We start from the raw sequence: 17,877 nt of genomic DNA on the forward strand, positions 1-17,877 counted from the left end.
TAATTTGATCCCCAAATGGGTATTGGGTATTGACACTAAATACCCTGACTGTATACTCCATTCCAAACAAGCAGACACCTGTTCTCTTATTTTACAGAACTCTTCTTCTTACACCATTTACATCAATATAACATTCTCTCTCTAACACACAGAGACTCTATAACTCGTATTATTTATGTGTGTGTATGTGTGTCCTTTCATGTCAGCAATTATTCACTGCACACAAGTGATCAATATTCTATGTGTGTAATACTGGTCAACCGCTGCCTGTTTCACAGACATAGTAACACACAGCTATTCTCACAAATACTTTGGGCAATCCATCACTCCAGGCAGCCACACAGACTTTAATGTATGCTCTAAGTTTCTGAAAGGATCAGTGGTAAGTAATGCTCGAACCATAAGAGATTATGCATAATTTATGGAGTGTATAAATGTGCATGTATAATGGAATAAGTGGAAGCTAGTTATGTATAATTAATCTAATATCTAATAATTTTCTGTTTAGGCGATTGATTGTGTTCCGCGACTGCTTCCAGGTCCTTGAAGAACATACGAGTAAGGGCAGCCAGTGAAGTTACTGGTGCCTATTGGGAGTTGGTGCCCTACACAGGCAGCGTTATATGCGTATCGGTAGCATTGGTACTGCCTCTCACTCACGTGTGAGTGATTATTATGAGTGGCGGTGGTGGATCAAACAGTAATTTGTGGACCACCCCTAGGGGTCAGGGACCCCCTGTTGAAGACCCTAGCTTTAGCCAATAGTTACATGAATGCTACCCATACTCGAGAAAATAAATAAATGCTTATTTCAAAAGTCACCAGAATTGAATGCTTTTGTGTTGTTTTTTTGCAACAAAAAAATCTAACTGGGGAGCATTTCCCTGGACCCCCTAGATATAAGGTTTATTAGGCAGATTTAGAGGCTTGCAACATGACAGGTTTGGGGTCGGGGTCAGGTTTATAATTAATGAAAAAATAAAACAGGCCTATTGATCTTGTTTCACAGACACGCGCTCTCACTCACAGACACTGCACTCTGTTTCATTCATTCCGCTGCACCTAGATTGATTTTACAAAGATTCAACATTCTAAACAAGTTCAGGCTGCATAGAGGGGGCTGTTGCATTGTTTTATATTCTGGATTGTTCTGCACCAAGTGAAGTTCCAGCAAATAAATGGTAAGGCAATGCTTTTTCCCCCTTCTGCTCTAGTGTACTAAGGGGCTGATGTGCCTTGATAAAACTGTGTATGTTTACTGTTTCAGTACTGTTAAGAATGTTGCCTATATTCATAAAATACAGCTATACTAGGAGAAGAAATTAGATAGTAAGCGATTTTGAGTTCGGGTTGGGTTCAGTCTTAAAATCTGACAGTGTCGTTTCGACTGGGTAGAATCGGGCCACACGGTCTCGTGTTCGGGTTTCATTTTAAGGCCCGTGCAGACCTCTAGTCAGATTTCTGTGCATACCCTCAGATTAAATCCTGCATGCACCCTTGTCTGCCATAGAAAGACATGGTAGTAGTAGTAAGAGTGGTATGGGTAGCATACCTGTCAATATTTGGGTAACAAAATCCGGGAGACCTCTGAGCGGTGGGGGGGTGGGTGCGCTGAATGGCAGAGGCAGGCTTAATACATACAATATGTATGGTTGTGATTTAATGTGCTGAGTAACGGAATTTTTCCCACCGTGTCCGATATTAAAACCAGTGCGAGTAAATGGGTTGAAATTTGTATGATGTGTCGATTGTGTGAGTAGGATGCATTTCATACAAGATCTGGCAACTGGACAACCTTTGAATAATATATTGATGTGATTATTCATATAACGAGGTTTGGGCCATACAAATTATGGGAGTTTCCCAGGAGAAATAACAAAACGGGAGGGGGGCGGGAGATGGGTGTGAAATACGGGAGACTCCCGGGAAAAACGGGAGTGTTGACAGGTATGATGGGTAGTATGTCTTTTCTAACTCAGTTTTAAGTTTCCTTAATTGATTAGTTGCCTGGAAATTGTGCAGAATTTTAAATATTCATATTCTTTTATGTTGCTTTGTTTAAAAGTCTAAATAAATCTTTACCGGTTTAATTAAGATTTTGAATACCAGATTTTCCAGTGTTTACTGAGACTTTTGAATCATACTGTATTTTATTTTAGAATTAACATTAGTATAGCAATGAACATTTTTTATCTTTGCCCCTTACATGCACACATTTGTATTCAAAAATCCATACTGCCATCATTTTATTTAAATTATAAATCTATTCTTTTTTTACAAATTTGTATTTTTTGTTTAATGGGCTTTTTCAAAAATGGGCTAAATAACACCTAACTTGCTCTATACCTGTTCAACTCATACATAATTGAACTGATAACATGATACACTTTCTTACTTTATCTCTTTAGACAGAACTCCACTATTATCGCCACTTTTAATCTCCCCTCTCAACAATCTCTTTCACAGGCATGAAGTGGTGGCCTGAGGTTAGCAACATTGATAACTAATTCGAGTTATGACAGCAAACAGCTACACAAGCTGAGCTCTTTTTTACTCCAGTTAACTTTGAAAATGGTTGTTGTTTTTTTGTCTGGAAAGCTTAATTTGGAGACAGGATAATTTGCATCAGCATATATACTGTACACCACTGTGCGTACTGTATACTCAGTACTCTGTAAAATGTACATCAGTATTTATTGTACATCAGTATGTATCCTGTATACTAATTTTATAAAGTTTATCTATGCGGTTCCTTAGTCTGTATACTGTACATCTGTCTGTATTACACTGTACAGTATATACTCTGTCTGTATACTATACATGGTAATAGTCTTTATACTCAGTCCATGGAGTAAGTGGGCCTACATTCCATGTTTACTGTTTTAGATTCCAGAGGTTGTTGTTATACTTAATCCCAGTAAGATCATAGTTTGATTGTCATTTTAAATCTATATCTTGCTAAAGATATTTCCCAATGCCATGCAAATAAAAAAAAATAAAAACTCCACTGACAGGATCCCACCATCACTATAAATTATCTCTATTGTGAAGGGAACCCGATACGGGTGAAGAATGTTCCTCAATTTAGGGTAGAGAGCAGAAGAAACGAGGGACTTAGACAATTGCGATGGAAGATTAAGTAAGAAAGGGAGAGAGAGCAACACTGTCAGAAATCAGCCGTACACTGAGTCTGTCTCTCTCTCTGTCTGTCTGTCTGTCTGTCTGTCTGTCTCTCTGTCTGTCTGTCTGAAATCCAAAAAGTTTCCTACTTGAAAGTGAGAGAATCATGTGCATTTACACTGTTCCTAGAATATTAAAATACAATAACTAGCTTCCTTTCCTGTTCTCTATTTATGGGTGTGTGTACGAGTGTTGATGTCATGATAAAATGAGTGACCCTGTGTTTAGGAGGGCAATTTTATAAAAATCCTACTTGAGCTGAAATAGAGGCCATTTTGACAAGGCAGATATACAGTCAATATTTAATAACTGAAAACCTCTGCACCGTCCATCACTTGATTAAATGTCTTTTTAATAGAATGTTAGGAAGACGTTACTGTATGGACCTGAGTACTGAGTTTTTTATGATGATGATGATGATGATGTGTGTGTGTGTGTGTGTGTGTGTGTGTGTGTGTGTGTGTGTGTGTGTGTGTGTGTGTGTGTGTGTGTGTGTGTGTGTGTGTAAAAAACAATAGCTCATGGATACATCAGGGTGCTGCAGCACAGGCTGATCGCTGACTCAGCCACACACACACACACACACACATACATGTAATGTAACCACCTGGGGCAGCAGGGCATCAATACTATACCCAGATCAGCAGCATAGCTCAGCACAGAGTAGAGTAGAGCAGAAACACATTCTCTAATACAACACCAAACAGATAGAACAACATTAAACTATACAGAAAAAACTAATCACATTGAAGTCTTTAAGCTGGTTTAAATCTGCAGAAATGGCTCTTTCAATAAAGCAGAAATGGCAAGGCACGGAAGCATCCTTAAAGTTGTACTCTAGGACTTACACTGACACCTAGGTGCGTGTATGCATCATCATTCAAACAAAATAGTTTTCAGTTACTGATGCCATTGTAGAAATTCACTATGTACACCCAGCCAAGATTCAATTAATCCATGAATGAAAGTGTCCAATAACAGGGCATTTTCTGAGATTAAGCCAGTAGTATTTGGCTAGTCATGTTATCCTAACATGGCATCCCCCATGAGGGCGACCCACTCCATGTAGAATGAATAAACGTTCATAGGGTTATTAATATAAATTAAGTCTTCATCTCATGTGAGTGATCATGATGTTATACATGTTTCAAAATTACTATTTGTTACTTTGTAAAAATAGTAGTGTAGTAAATCTTTTTTAATGAGGAAACAATTACTTTAAAGGTGCACACGGGAATTTTTTTTATGTTGCACTAGCTAATGTGGCAGTCATCTTGGATTTATACTGACACCTAGCATCATGGATGCAGGATCACGCAAGAGTTTTTTGCTACCAATGCCATTGTTAAACAGATCTTTCATTTCTTAAAGTGTAAAACTTTTTTAATGAAGGAAAAATTTCTGTAAAAGTATGCTGGAAACAGCATAAACTTTTTTCAAGTATGTGTACCAAGATGCGAGTGCTTGGACAAAGCACGGTCCGGTTGAACGTGATTATCATGCTTTCTTGCGTTACTGTTGCGGTAACAAACCTCAGTACTGATGGGGGTGATAGAGTTACCTTCAAAAGTCTATGCTATTAAATTGGATGTCTTTTTAATCAGATGCATTGCTAAAAAAATATATTGACTTTACCTTACTTGCTCATCATTATTCTCTTCCAACCTTAGCTCCACCATAAAAGTAGCTGACTTGAAACAGTTCACAATAATGTTCACTTTACTGCCTCTTGTAGCAACGGTAAGAATTCAACACGTACTGCGGTCTGACACATTCTGAACTATGCACAAAATCAAGCTTGAATGGATAGAAGTATCTAAGTTCACATTCTGTACTTGCATGTTTTGGCTTTTAAAGGTGAATTGAATTGAGTAATTACTACACCATTAGTGTCACTAAACAGAATTGCAAAAATAATGATTATTTTCAAACAGTATTACACACACTCTACCCACCTGCCATTGGTCAGTCAAAAACACATAGTCCCACCATCAACTTGTGCCACAGGTTGAGCCAATGTTGCTATGTCAAGCCGGTCAGGATGCTCAAACAAACAGAGCAAACAACTAATAGTGCCAAAGAGCAATACGATTTTAACTTTTCTGAGAAATTAACTTACAGACAGCTTACTTATATTTGTCTCTGCATATTAAGGTTGAATAGGCTAAAGTATTTTAACTTCAGAAAAATTGCACACTTCATCTTTAATCTGAGTTTAAACAAGCTGTTTCCTTAAAACTTAGATTTATAAGAACAAAGGAGTCATCGTGTTGTTATATTTTCAAAGGTTTCAAAGTAATTTTTCCTCCTCTCTTGTTTTAGTAAGGCCTCACAAATTAATACTTGTTCTCTGAAACATGTTCTTTTGCTCTGTATAGGTAGAGGAAGTTAGGCTAATGTCCCTCCTGTGTGGGAATGCATTCTTTGGTTCATTCATTGCATTTTTGTACTGCTTGACTTTTGCATCTGTTAAAAACATATCCGTCCTGGATCCATCTTTGGCTATAATGAAGACAGTATAAATGTGAAAGGATAATTATATAGTTACATGACGGAATCTTATGTTGCTACCAAAGAAAAGAAACAGATTACATTCAGCACAGCTGCTTGGAAGACCCCTTAACCTATCCATCAGCCTTAAGGCCTGTTCACTCTAATCTGTTGTGGAATACATTTCAAAAGTAACACTCCCAACCCTGGCTATAGTCCTAACTTTATCTTTAACGCACCTCTAAACAAACCCCACAAGAGGAAAATAATGGGTTGCTGAAGCCCAACCTCAGCCCTAAGATTAACCCTTACTCTGAAATCTGATTAGTTGTTATAAATGTTGGTCCAGGACCAACAATGATGTTGATCCAGGAATATATTGTGTTAGCAACTTGGCAAAATCATGGTAAGCCTTTCGTCTCTCTGTCTATGGGTCAAAAAGAGAGATAAGATGGTCCTAACAGACATGCAAATCAGATACACACAGTGCTTTACTACAGCAGATATAATGTTCTATTTTGTGTGTGTGCATGTGTGTGGGTGTATTTGCATACATTTGAGGGTGAGCAATCCCACTGTCAGCTGCATCTCCTTATGCCAGTGTACCACAGAGCCAATTAACAGCATCTGTACTGATAATGATAGAGAGAGAAGCAAGAAATAACTTCACTTGATTATTCTTTCTTGAATTAATCTTAGGACAGTTCCCTTGTATGACCTTCAGTTCTAAACTGTATGCATATGACTTGACGCAGAGTGTGAGTGTGTGCCTCTCTGTCTAAGTGTCTGGGTGCTAACTGTTATGTTAAGTGTGGGAGTGATGCTGATTGCTAAGTGCCTGAGAGCCAGCTCTGTTATTAAGCTCTTATTGCAGAGGTGGCTTTGATGCCTTCTGAGTGAGGTATGGTAAGTGTGAACCACACCCTGGCATAATTTTTCAAGCCTTTTATTTTTCTAATTCATCAGACACTTTGTGTGTGTGTGTGTGTGTGTGTGTGTGTGTGTGTGTGTGTGTGTGTGTGTGTGTGTGTGTGTGTGTGTGTGTGTGTGTGTGCAGCTTCTCTACTGATGGAACAACATCGCAAAAAGAAAAAGAGCATCCACCTGACCTTCCTAAACCTTGAGAAAGCATTTGATCACATACCACATGAGCTGATCTGGCAGTCATTGCGAGCCCGTGGAGTACCAGACACATATGTTAAATGGATCCAACTGCTGTACAAAAATGTCACCAGTGCAGTCAGGTGTGCAGCAGGTCTTGCCACCATTTGACATTAAGGTAGGGGTGCATTAGGGGTCTGCTCTATCGCCGCTGCTGTTCATATTCTGCATGGATACAGTGACAGCAGACATCCATATCAGACACCCATGGACACTTCTCTATACAGATGATGTCATGCTGGCAGACAAAACGTGACACGGCTTAGAACAGCTTGCTCAGGTGTGGAAGACGAGACTGGGTGAATATAGGATGCAGCTCAACATTAAGAAAAGAGTATCTCGAATGTGGAGACCAGACAGATGGCACCATCTATGTAGATGGACAAAAATGAAACAAGTTAAAATCATTTAAATAAATTGGATCCTATGTCATAATTGATGGTGACACAATACAAGATACACAATTGCGAAAATATAAACATGCAAGCGAATGCATCATGGGTAAAATGGCGCCAACGTACTGGAGTCCTCTGTGACCGCAAAAATCCATGATCTACAGAACTGTCATCAGACCAGTGGCATTTTATGGAGTGGAGTGCTGGCCAATAACCAAGAAACATGAACAAGTCTTATGTTGACAAGGCTTGATCGGGTTACAAAGATACACGTACGGAAGACTCTCTGTGTTGCCCCATTTCGATAAAAGATGCAGGAAGCACCCCTGAGGTGGTACGGACATGTGCTACGAAATAGTGAAGACTCAGTAGCCAAAATAACACTAGCATTCAGCCCAGAAGGCAAGCGGCCACATGGAAGGCCAAAGTAATGATGGCTGGATCAGATAAAGGAAGACATGCGTGCAGTCAGTGTCATCAAAGAGGATGCAGCAGACCATGCGAAATGGAGGCAACAATGTAAGCCGACCCTGCAATCAAGTGGGACAACACCTAGGTTGGACAAAGAAGAAGAGAGTAGTCTATAGAAAGTTTACATTAGAATGCAGGTAACATGTGTGTTCATGTGTTCATCAATATTTTGGCAATCAATATTGTGGCAATCATTTTCCTTCCCACAAACACTAATTTTTTTAGCTGTGAAAGTAATGAAGATAATGAACTTGATAGACTCTCAACTCTTTTCACTTTTTCTCACTTCAGCTCTCTCCTCTCCCTTTTCTGAATTTCTTTCTCACATTACACATCCAAAAATGGTCACTCTAGCTTACGTTCTCAATATCGGACTATGAATTTATCAACTTTTCAGATTGGATGTTTTCAAGATGAGAGTGTCTAATGAGGGTTGAAGTAGGAGGGTAAATATGTTACTCTAATCTCAGGACTTGAGGTCTGTACAAAAGCAAAGAGAATGTGTGTTTGAGAAGGCAGTTATGTAACACGTGGAGTAGGAATAAAGGGTCACAAGACACATGTGTCTAGGTCCATATGATCACAGTAATAGCAATAGGCAACATCACAACATACAGACAGTTATTATTGTAAAGGACTGTCAATCGATTTACATTTTTAATCGCTGATTAAACAAGTTAATCAGAATTCATTGCATATCAATATTTGTTGAAAAAGGCCTTCAAATAAAGATAGAAGGGATTCTAGGGTCCGTGGATATTCAGGGCTTAGCTCAAACCACAATGGATATGTATGGGGCCATCCTTTGATGAAATATCGGAATATAAAACTTTATAATAAAAGTTAATGTTACGCATGTGGGGTGTCATTTAAATAATAAATCTTTAAATATTACTAAAACTAAAAGGTCCCACAAACTTGTCTCAACCTTAGATACACTCAAATATCAGAAGATATGTGCTTTTCACACTAAAAACACTATTCTTGTCCCTTGTGTCTTTCCGTAGTTCGACACACATTGTGTACAATTGACAGTTAAATAGACTATTATTGGCTCACAGGTGTTTAAATATAGTTGCTACATTTGACAAGTTTGCAAAGTTCATGGCATCATATTTTAATAAAAGAGTGGTCGTAAAAGGGATACCTCTCACGTCAATCTCGCGAGATTCTTACAGTGCATTGATTTGAATTTGCACAGCAACAAAGGCTGCTCATTAAAGATTATTTTAAATTGTCTGTTTTGATGAATAGTCATGTTCAGTCTAAAAGAGTTTTGCAAATGTCCTGGCTCATGACTTAAAGTTAGCAAATTCCAGAGTACATCTGTAAATTACCCTTTGTTTTCTGGGTTATATATATCTAAATATTTGGTACTTACTGCATTTGGATGGACCAACTCAACAAAGTTTCCAATATCCCACCAAGAGAGGCATTTTGACCATTCACACACAGCCGCAATGGCGATTCATGAGTGCTCTTCTTACATGCATACACTTACGCATGAGTGCTTGAATGCAGCCACTAACAAGACAGTGTTTGGGTACTGAGTTGCATCTGTATTTGGTATTATACTGTAGATGCCCTGGAATCATTAATATATATATTTACATAACAGTAAGATCCGATCCTCGAATCTGATTGGACGAGAGATGTTCCATGAGCACTGATGATCTGACACCATCAGCACTCAGACGCTTCTCTGTGTGTATCACTCCGCTTGTGTTTGTCATCCTAAATTAAAGTGTAAGAGCAGCGCAATGTGTTAAGAGCTAATATAAGCTATGTGTTTCTTTTTACATATTTTTTTTTTTTTTTTTACGTTACATATGTTAGCTAGCGGGTGGTGGCAAAAGATAACTTTTGTGTGAAATATGAGGCAGTTGGTGATGTGAAGTGAATCCGTTAGTCATTATTTACATAGAACAGCGCTCCATGATCGCTCGAATTACTAATACATTACTAAAGTAGGAAATAGCTTTAAACGGCTTTAAATGAATAACTTTAGCATTAAGGCTCATCACAGCTGAGACACGTAACAGACTGATTTATTACAGAACTCAAGGTGCTTACCTCTTACCTCTTGAAGTGCAAGAGCTTTGGTATCAAATTGAAACTATATATGAATATATTTTAATATTAAGTAGTATATACAATATATAAAATATATAAAATAGACCACCATCACCTCTCAGTTTCTGCTGATCATGTTTTTTGCGTGCAGTGGATAAAATTGTGATTGCACCTCTTAAGTGCTGCTGCACGTGCAGCACAGAGGGAGCATTACCTCGACCAATGTGTCCATGACAATACACTAAACTTTGAGCACTGGAGATTCCCCGATAGCAAAGTAGCCATCAGACTCATTTTACGTTATTCATTGGACTGCTAATAATAGGCATCATTTGTGTATTTTCCAAGCGCTAGAAATTAAACTTATCATGCACAGGCTAATTACCAAGTTCACATGACTTTGAGGCTCCCCGATACTGGCCACACAGCCTATAGGTGAATCCAAAAGTCTGATGAAACCTGTCAAATATGAAAAGAAAAGTTATTTTTTTACCTGCTAATATTTGTGTGCTGTTTTAAAGTGATAATTTCTTATGATAAATATTTTGTAAATCTCACTTAGACATCAGACTGAATTTAATGATCGGAGTGTAACATCCATTCATTCTTATTCTGATAGAAAGAGAATCTTCTCCAGTACAACCAGTGCTTGATCAATACTGAGTTTTATTCAGCCTGAATGCAGAGCCTATACAATTCAATACGATAGACATAAGGAAGGACAGAAAGAAATGGAGAGAATAAGATAGAAGAAACCAAATTAAGTGAGGACAGAGGTAGGGGTCGACTGATATGAGAGATACTGAGAGATTCTGATAGGAGCTACTTTTAGTTGTAAGATTTTTTTTTGTGAATACGGGCCCAGATGCTGATGTAGATTTCAGAATGGGCAGATATTGGCCAATAAATCACCCTAACCAATATATTTGTCAAGGCTATCAATAAACCGAGGATATGAAGTGAGGACATGAAGGCATTTGACCCTGGTCTTAATATAATACTGTGTTGTCAAGCAACACTTGACTCCATTCAGAACTCTTTGAAAAATGACCTCATGTTGGAATGTTCTTGTCTGGAATGCTAAATGGTTCGAACAAAGCAGACAGAGATAAAGCCACATTATCAAGTGCAGGGAAAGCAGAGCTTTCTGGAAGAAGAGGACATGTGAACAGTAGCCAGAGATAAGGTTATTATTTTTTCCTCTGTATTTCATCACATAACGAGACATAATGTGTGCAGCTGTGTGTGAATAGAAAGCATGTGGGGTGCGTTTTGTGGTATTTTTGGTACTCAGATAATTAGAGACTGGCATGATGTCACGATAAGTGGGCTGTGACATGTGTCATGCTGTGTATGTGTGTTTGTGTGTGTATGTGTGTGTGTTTAATTTTAGCAACACTCAGGGTGTGCAGTGTGCCAAGATCTTATTGAAACACAACAGCATATCTTGGTTTTAACTCGGCTACCAATCAGAAACCCTGAAATGACGGCTTTTTGGTACTTACAGATGATGAAATTTACAAACACAAGCACATGCGCAAGCAATTAATCATCTTCAAGTTGACATGCCATTCTTACCTGCCTAAGCAACCGTTTTAGCGTGTTTTATGATTTATGACCTTTATTTAATATCATAAACTTAACATATAATCATAAACTAGTTATCTTATGAAAGCTTTGACACTCAACATTCATCCTATGAAGTCTATTTTGTATATATAATTTTTTGCCTATGCTCAAAAAGTGGAGTGGCAGTTAACCGTTGGTCTAGCTGGTCTCCCAGCCTGACCAAGTGACAAGTTGCCAAAACCACTGTAAAACCAACCAAGAGACCAGCCTGACCAGGCTGTGAGAACAAAAAAGACCAGCAAACTATCTTAGGCTTTTTTACGCGGCTGTTTTATCATGGTGAAATCAAACCTCAAACATTTGCATTACAAACCCAGACCCTTAACCACTAGGTTATCACATATTTGAAGTGTTGTTTAAGATAATGTCTGTCTTTGGTCTTTATGGATTGATTGGGGTGTCTTTGACACACACACACACACACACACACACACACACACACACACACACGCACACACACTCACCCTTGCAGTCCAGTCTCTCAGGGTCACATGTGTTGATGACTTAGCCTTCACAAATGTTCCCTCAGTGTCATGGTGGTTTTTGCAGTTGAGATAATCAAGAGACCTGGCTAGCTGCTGAGACTAAACACATTTACACTGTCACTTACAAACATTATAGCACACACACGACCATCAACTATTGTAAAGGTCAGCTATGAGTGAAGAGATTATATTTGGACATATTTCATCTATAGTAGTCAGAGGTGTAACTGATGTGGGGTATTTGAGACTCAGTCCCCACTGCAGTCTAGCAGTGCAGTGGGACATTTGTGTCAGAGCTGAAAAACGGCAGTAAATGCACTTTCTTTGACTGGGACACTGTTACCTCTCTTTCCACTTGCACTAGTACCTCTAAATCAGAGATTAAATAATTGTTGGATTTATGGTTCAGACCTCAAAGACAACAAAGCTTTTATACCAAGAGCAATTTTAGGATTACAGCCATAAATGCAAGAGAATGTGAGATTGAATCTTGCTTGACGGACAAACATTAAATATAGAAATCAAAATGGCCTCTGTTTGTCTGTTTATGTATATCAGTAATGGTGGTGTATTTTGTTGCATTTTATTTTGTGATTTCACTGGAATAGCATTAGTGAATAGCATTTCACTAGCATTAGGACAAAAGATGTGAAAAGTGATTTTGTAAAAGGGAATAAAAGTTGATCCCGTTTACATGCACAACAATATTACAAAATCAGCTTTTTTTTAATAATAACAAGGCAAGATATCCATGTTTACATGACATTTGAAATAATTGCATTACTAACAACTTTTGACATCAAAACGTGAAGAGACATGCGCCCAACATGTGTGCACATTGGATGAGCCGGTAAGAACACAGGGTAATGTGTTTACATGGCATACTAAATCGCTGTAATGTGCAAAAATCTACCCGTGTCGACCAGGTTATTTATAAGACATTTATAAAGGAATGCGGTTTATTGCGTTTATATGACTGCACATGTTGTCTGCTTATTAAGCATAAATGGTGTAAGAGCGTGCATGGAAACGTCCTCGTTGTTGTAACAAGTGATGCATGATATATCGGTGGCCGATATATTATTGCCCGATAACCAGGAAAATATAAATATTATTAGCGCACCGATAATGGTATTACCGCCAATATTTTCTCAGATAATTTGTTACAGACGATATGCTTGCTGCTGAGAATCTCTGACTATCTGTGGCTTATTTAATTCAGGCAGGAACTCGGGTAGCCTCAAAGACACAGCGTCTGTGTAGATGAAAGCCGACAGGGGTCGTGTCTAGAAGGGATCACTCTCTCGTCAATCTCGCAAGATTCTAACATAGCGTTAATTTGAAGTCGCACAGCAACGTGGACCACTCGTAAAAGATTATTTTAAATGGTCTTTTTTGATGTACAGTCAGTTCTGATAATCAATCCAAGCTCTAAAATAAATATTTCACATATATATAACTTTAGCTCTATGGCTGTTATTTTCAGTCATGAGATTTACATCTCCACCTCAGTAAAGTACATCTTCAGTGGGGACACATTTGTTTGCATTTTTTTGTGATTCATCTGCAGCTATTTTTATTTTTTATTTTCACACAAACACCTTTTAGTTCATAAATTACTTTTAATGTCAAATAAATAAGTCAAAATAACAGAATCTAAGATTTAAAGTAATATGTGTCTTAATAACATGAACTTCTGTCAACATATTACTGTATCCTAGAAACATGGGATGCTATATGTTATTTCAAGGAGACAACAGGATTTCTTAATAATAATTATAATAATTATTATTATTATTAGTATTATTATAAGGCAGAGACTATTTTCACCAAGTGTAAATAGCAGCATATTTGCAAATAGTGTTAGACAGATCATTTTGCACCCCTAATTAAATACTAGCAGTGCATCACTGCAGTGTGTTTTTTATATAGAGTCCCACAGACACCCTACACCAACCTCTACCCCCTAAATCTAATCCTAACCTTCGCTTACAAAAATTAACCATAGTTTTAATACATTAACCATAGTATCACTATGGTATTTTATAGTAACCATTAAAATATGGTTACTATGTTAACACCATATTACTGTAGAAACAAATATGGTTATTTGTATTAAAACTGGCTTCCGCCAAAAAGCATGTTTACTAAAATATTACTTCAGTAAAACCATGGTTGATTTTACCCGGATCAAACCTTTCTCTCAAATCTTTGAACTTCATCATGACCATATCACTGCAAGGAAATCAACCTTTATATTCATTTGATTTATTATTATGAGAAGAATTCAAGAAAAATATTAAGATTGGAGACAGGAAACAGGAAACAGGACAGGGAAAACTGGGTCAAAAGGTGGATTAGAATCCAGATCATCCACATTAAATAAATCACATCCACACCATCTTAATACACTAAGCCATGGGAGTAACAGTCATGGAAAAGTTTGTCTTTATTTTCTTTGTTTCCACCAGATTTTTTCAGTGCAAATAGCTGCACTGTGTGGCAGGTATTCACACCTAGTGCCAATAGTCACTCCTTATAATAAAAAATAGATATTATGGATATTATTGACGTTTTTAATGCCCTCCATCATGAATATGCTGATATCTGAGCTTAAAAAAAGTCCTCGCTGCAGACTGTAGAACGATGATGTAGTGGATTTTGGTGACGTAGTGGTTGTTTTGGTTTTTATGCACTACACTGAGTACATTATTACTTAGTACTAAAGTATTACACTGAGACATTTGATTAATATAGCTTAGCTTTTTAAAATTGTCATAACCATGGATTTCATCAATTACTTTTCCAATTTACTATAATGTGCTCCTCATTTTAACATCTTCTCTGCTGTACGTAAATACCATAGGGTGAATTATTTCTATATTAACATGTAGTGGTCAAACATAATTGAAAGTATGCAAAAGTTGAATTAAATTGACACGCTCAGCACATGAATGGAGCACATCTTTTACTCTGAGAGTATGAGATGGAGTTGTGGAACACGAACCACTCTGAAAATACTGTAATAATGCTTACACAAAATACAGACTGGACAGAGCAGCGTACATAGACAGCTTGATTTATCTTTTAAAGTGATTAAATTGTCTAAGCCCTTTGCGGCTAAATAACTGCACAATGTCATACTGCAATTGTATTTTAATTAATTGTGCAGCCCTAATGTGCATGTGTATGTGTGTGTTATGAGACTGTATGAATGACTGTTAAGTACGCTACAGTAATAAAACAAAACATTAAAATCTAAATGTTCTAATTTCCTCTGTTAGGAGTTAGATTTTGTTAGGCAGTGTGCAGAAAATGTTCTCTTTTGTTTAAAAAAAAATAAAAAATAAAGAAAATGATTAAAAGACAGAGCAAGCGGTGTGTGTTCCCTTGTTTACGCTCTATGGCTGAAAGGGACACACACCAGTTTTGTTTTGTATGTTTGGGGGAAGAGCATGCTGCATCGTTAAAAAGACCCACTTTCCCCACAAAGCCATGCAGGACCACCTCCTGTGGGGAAGGCATATCAGCCAACAGGTCAGGCTGGTGCTGCCCTGCACACTATGGCGGTTTTACAGGCGTACGAGCCATGGATATGTCTCTCCGCGCGACCAAGCAGACAGCGCGCACCATTGGCCGGTCTATGTCTGCTTTGGTCAGCATGGAGAGACACTTATGTCTGAACCTGTCGGGACAAAGTTTTCCTTCTCGATGCCCCGGTTTCGCCTTCTGGCTTATTTGGTGATGCTATGAATGTAGTTATCACCAGGTTCCAGGAGGCAAAAAGTCACGAGGAAGCCTTCGGGCAATTCCTTTCTCGCCACACTCTGGGGAGGGGCCGTCGACCACCCAGCCCTGCCCCGGTCCTTCTAGAAGGGAGGCTCAGAAACAAAGCGTGGCAAGTCGTGCTCACCCTCGTAGAGACTGGGTACTGGCTCGTCTTCCTCAGCAGTCCACATGAAAAGCAAGACCTCAGGGCAGTCATTTCTAAGAGGAAAAAACCCTGACAGTCTTGCGCCCAGCCTTGTGGGGGTAGCCCCCCTCGGGCCATCCACTTCGACCCTTCCGATACCCCCACGAAACCTCTCCATTCCCACCGCCTCTGGTGTTTTGGAGTCAGAGGCTTCCAGCAAAATGTTGGCTGTACCATTGCTTCCTGCCTTAGTCCAGGACACGGAACACTCGACATCCCCTCAACAAGAAGTGTCAAAATTAATACTCATCTCAGAGAACCTGGCCGCGTGGAAACTTCTGCCAGGTATTTCTATGTGGGTCCTAAGAACAGTAGAAAAAAGCTACAGAATTCAATTTGTTCGCTGTAGAAATTATGCCACAACACAGGAAGTTCCTGAGGTTTGCTTTCGGGGGCGAAGCCTTCCAATATCGGGTTCTTCCATTCGGCCTAGCCCTATCACCCTGCACATTTACAAAATGCATGGATGCAGCACTGGCTCCTTTGCAACTCCGGGGCATCCGCATTCTGAATTACATAGACAACTGGCTGATACTAGTACAGTCTCAAGAACTGGCAGTTCAGCAAAGGGATATCGTCTTAGCTCATCTGGTTTCTCTGGGTCTGAGACTCAACCTCAAAAAGAGCGTTCTCTCTCCCACTCAGCGAATTACCTATCTGGTCGTTGTATGGAATTCGATCACGATGCGGGCACAATTGTCTCCCACTCGAATCATGTATATTCAGAACACCCTGAGTAAAGTCAGGCTAGGCCAAGTTTGCACTGTTCGTTTGCACAGTATCAACGAATACTAGGTCTCATGTCATCTGCGTCATGCATTCTGCACATGAGATGTTTCAGTTGTGGCTCAAAGCCAGGGGATTTCATCCAAGGGCCAGTCCACTAAGGCTAATAGTGCACTTCGTACCCTTTCTATGTGGTTCAGACCCCGGTTCCTTACTTTGGGTCCCACTATAGGTGCATCTTGCTGTCGCAAGTTGCTAACGACAGATGCCTCCCTGATGGTCTGGGGAGGGGTCTTAAATGGTCTTCCAGCTCAAGGGGAATGGGAGGGTCATCAGCTCGATTGGCACATCAACTGCCTTGAGTTGATGGCTGTATTTCTGGCCCTGAAATAGTTCCTCCAGCATTTGAGAGGCTGCCATGTCCTGGTGCGGGTGGACAACACAGCAGCAGTCTCTTACATAAATCATCAAGGAGGTCTATGTTCATGCCAGCTGAACACTCTGGCACATCAGATTCTCCTTTGGGCCCAGGGCAAGCTCCTGTCAGTCAGGGCAGTTTATATCCCTGGATGCCTGAATGTGGGAGCAGATTTACTGTCCAGACAGAAAATACCGACGGGAGTGGTAACTCCACCCCGAGGTAGTGGAACAAATCTGGGTGAAATTTTACTGGGCAGATGTGGACCTTTTCACCTCTCAACAGACAGCGCAATGTCCCCTCTACTCCTCTCTGAGTCACCCAGCCCAGAATGCGCCTGTATGCGTTTACCCTGGTTTCTCTGCTCCCGGGAGTCTTGGCCAGAGTTCGCCAGCAAGTGTCCTGCCTCTTACTGATAGCGCTGCGCTGAGTATGGTTCTCGGAGATAATGTCTCTCCTCGACGGCTTGCCTTGGGCAATTCCGGACAGGAGGGACCTTCTGTCTCAGGCACAGGGGACAATATTTCATCCCCGGCCCGAGCTGTAGAACCTTCATGTTTGGCCCCTGAAGGGTACCAACTGAGGGACACTGGGCTTTCACCTGAAATTATCGAGACCATTCTAAGTGCTAGGGCTCCCTCGATCGCTTCATTCGAGCCATGCGACTGAGACCTCCTGCTAGGACAGGATCCCTTCATGGGACTTAGCAATAGTCCTTGAGGGTCTGGTTGAGACCCCCTTCGAACCTCTAGAATCAGCGTCTGATAAACTTCTGACTCTCAAGATGGTTTTTCTTACTCCGCCGTTTACAACGCTGGAGCAGAAAAGACTTCAAGGACTTTGTCCAGTCCGTGCCCTTCAGACTTAAGTCCACCG

This window comes from Xyrauchen texanus, chromosome 5 (assembly GCF_025860055.1).
Source record: "Xyrauchen texanus isolate HMW12.3.18 chromosome 5, RBS_HiC_50CHRs, whole genome shotgun sequence".
NCBI lineage: Eukaryota > Metazoa > Chordata > Actinopteri > Cypriniformes > Catostomidae > Xyrauchen > Xyrauchen texanus.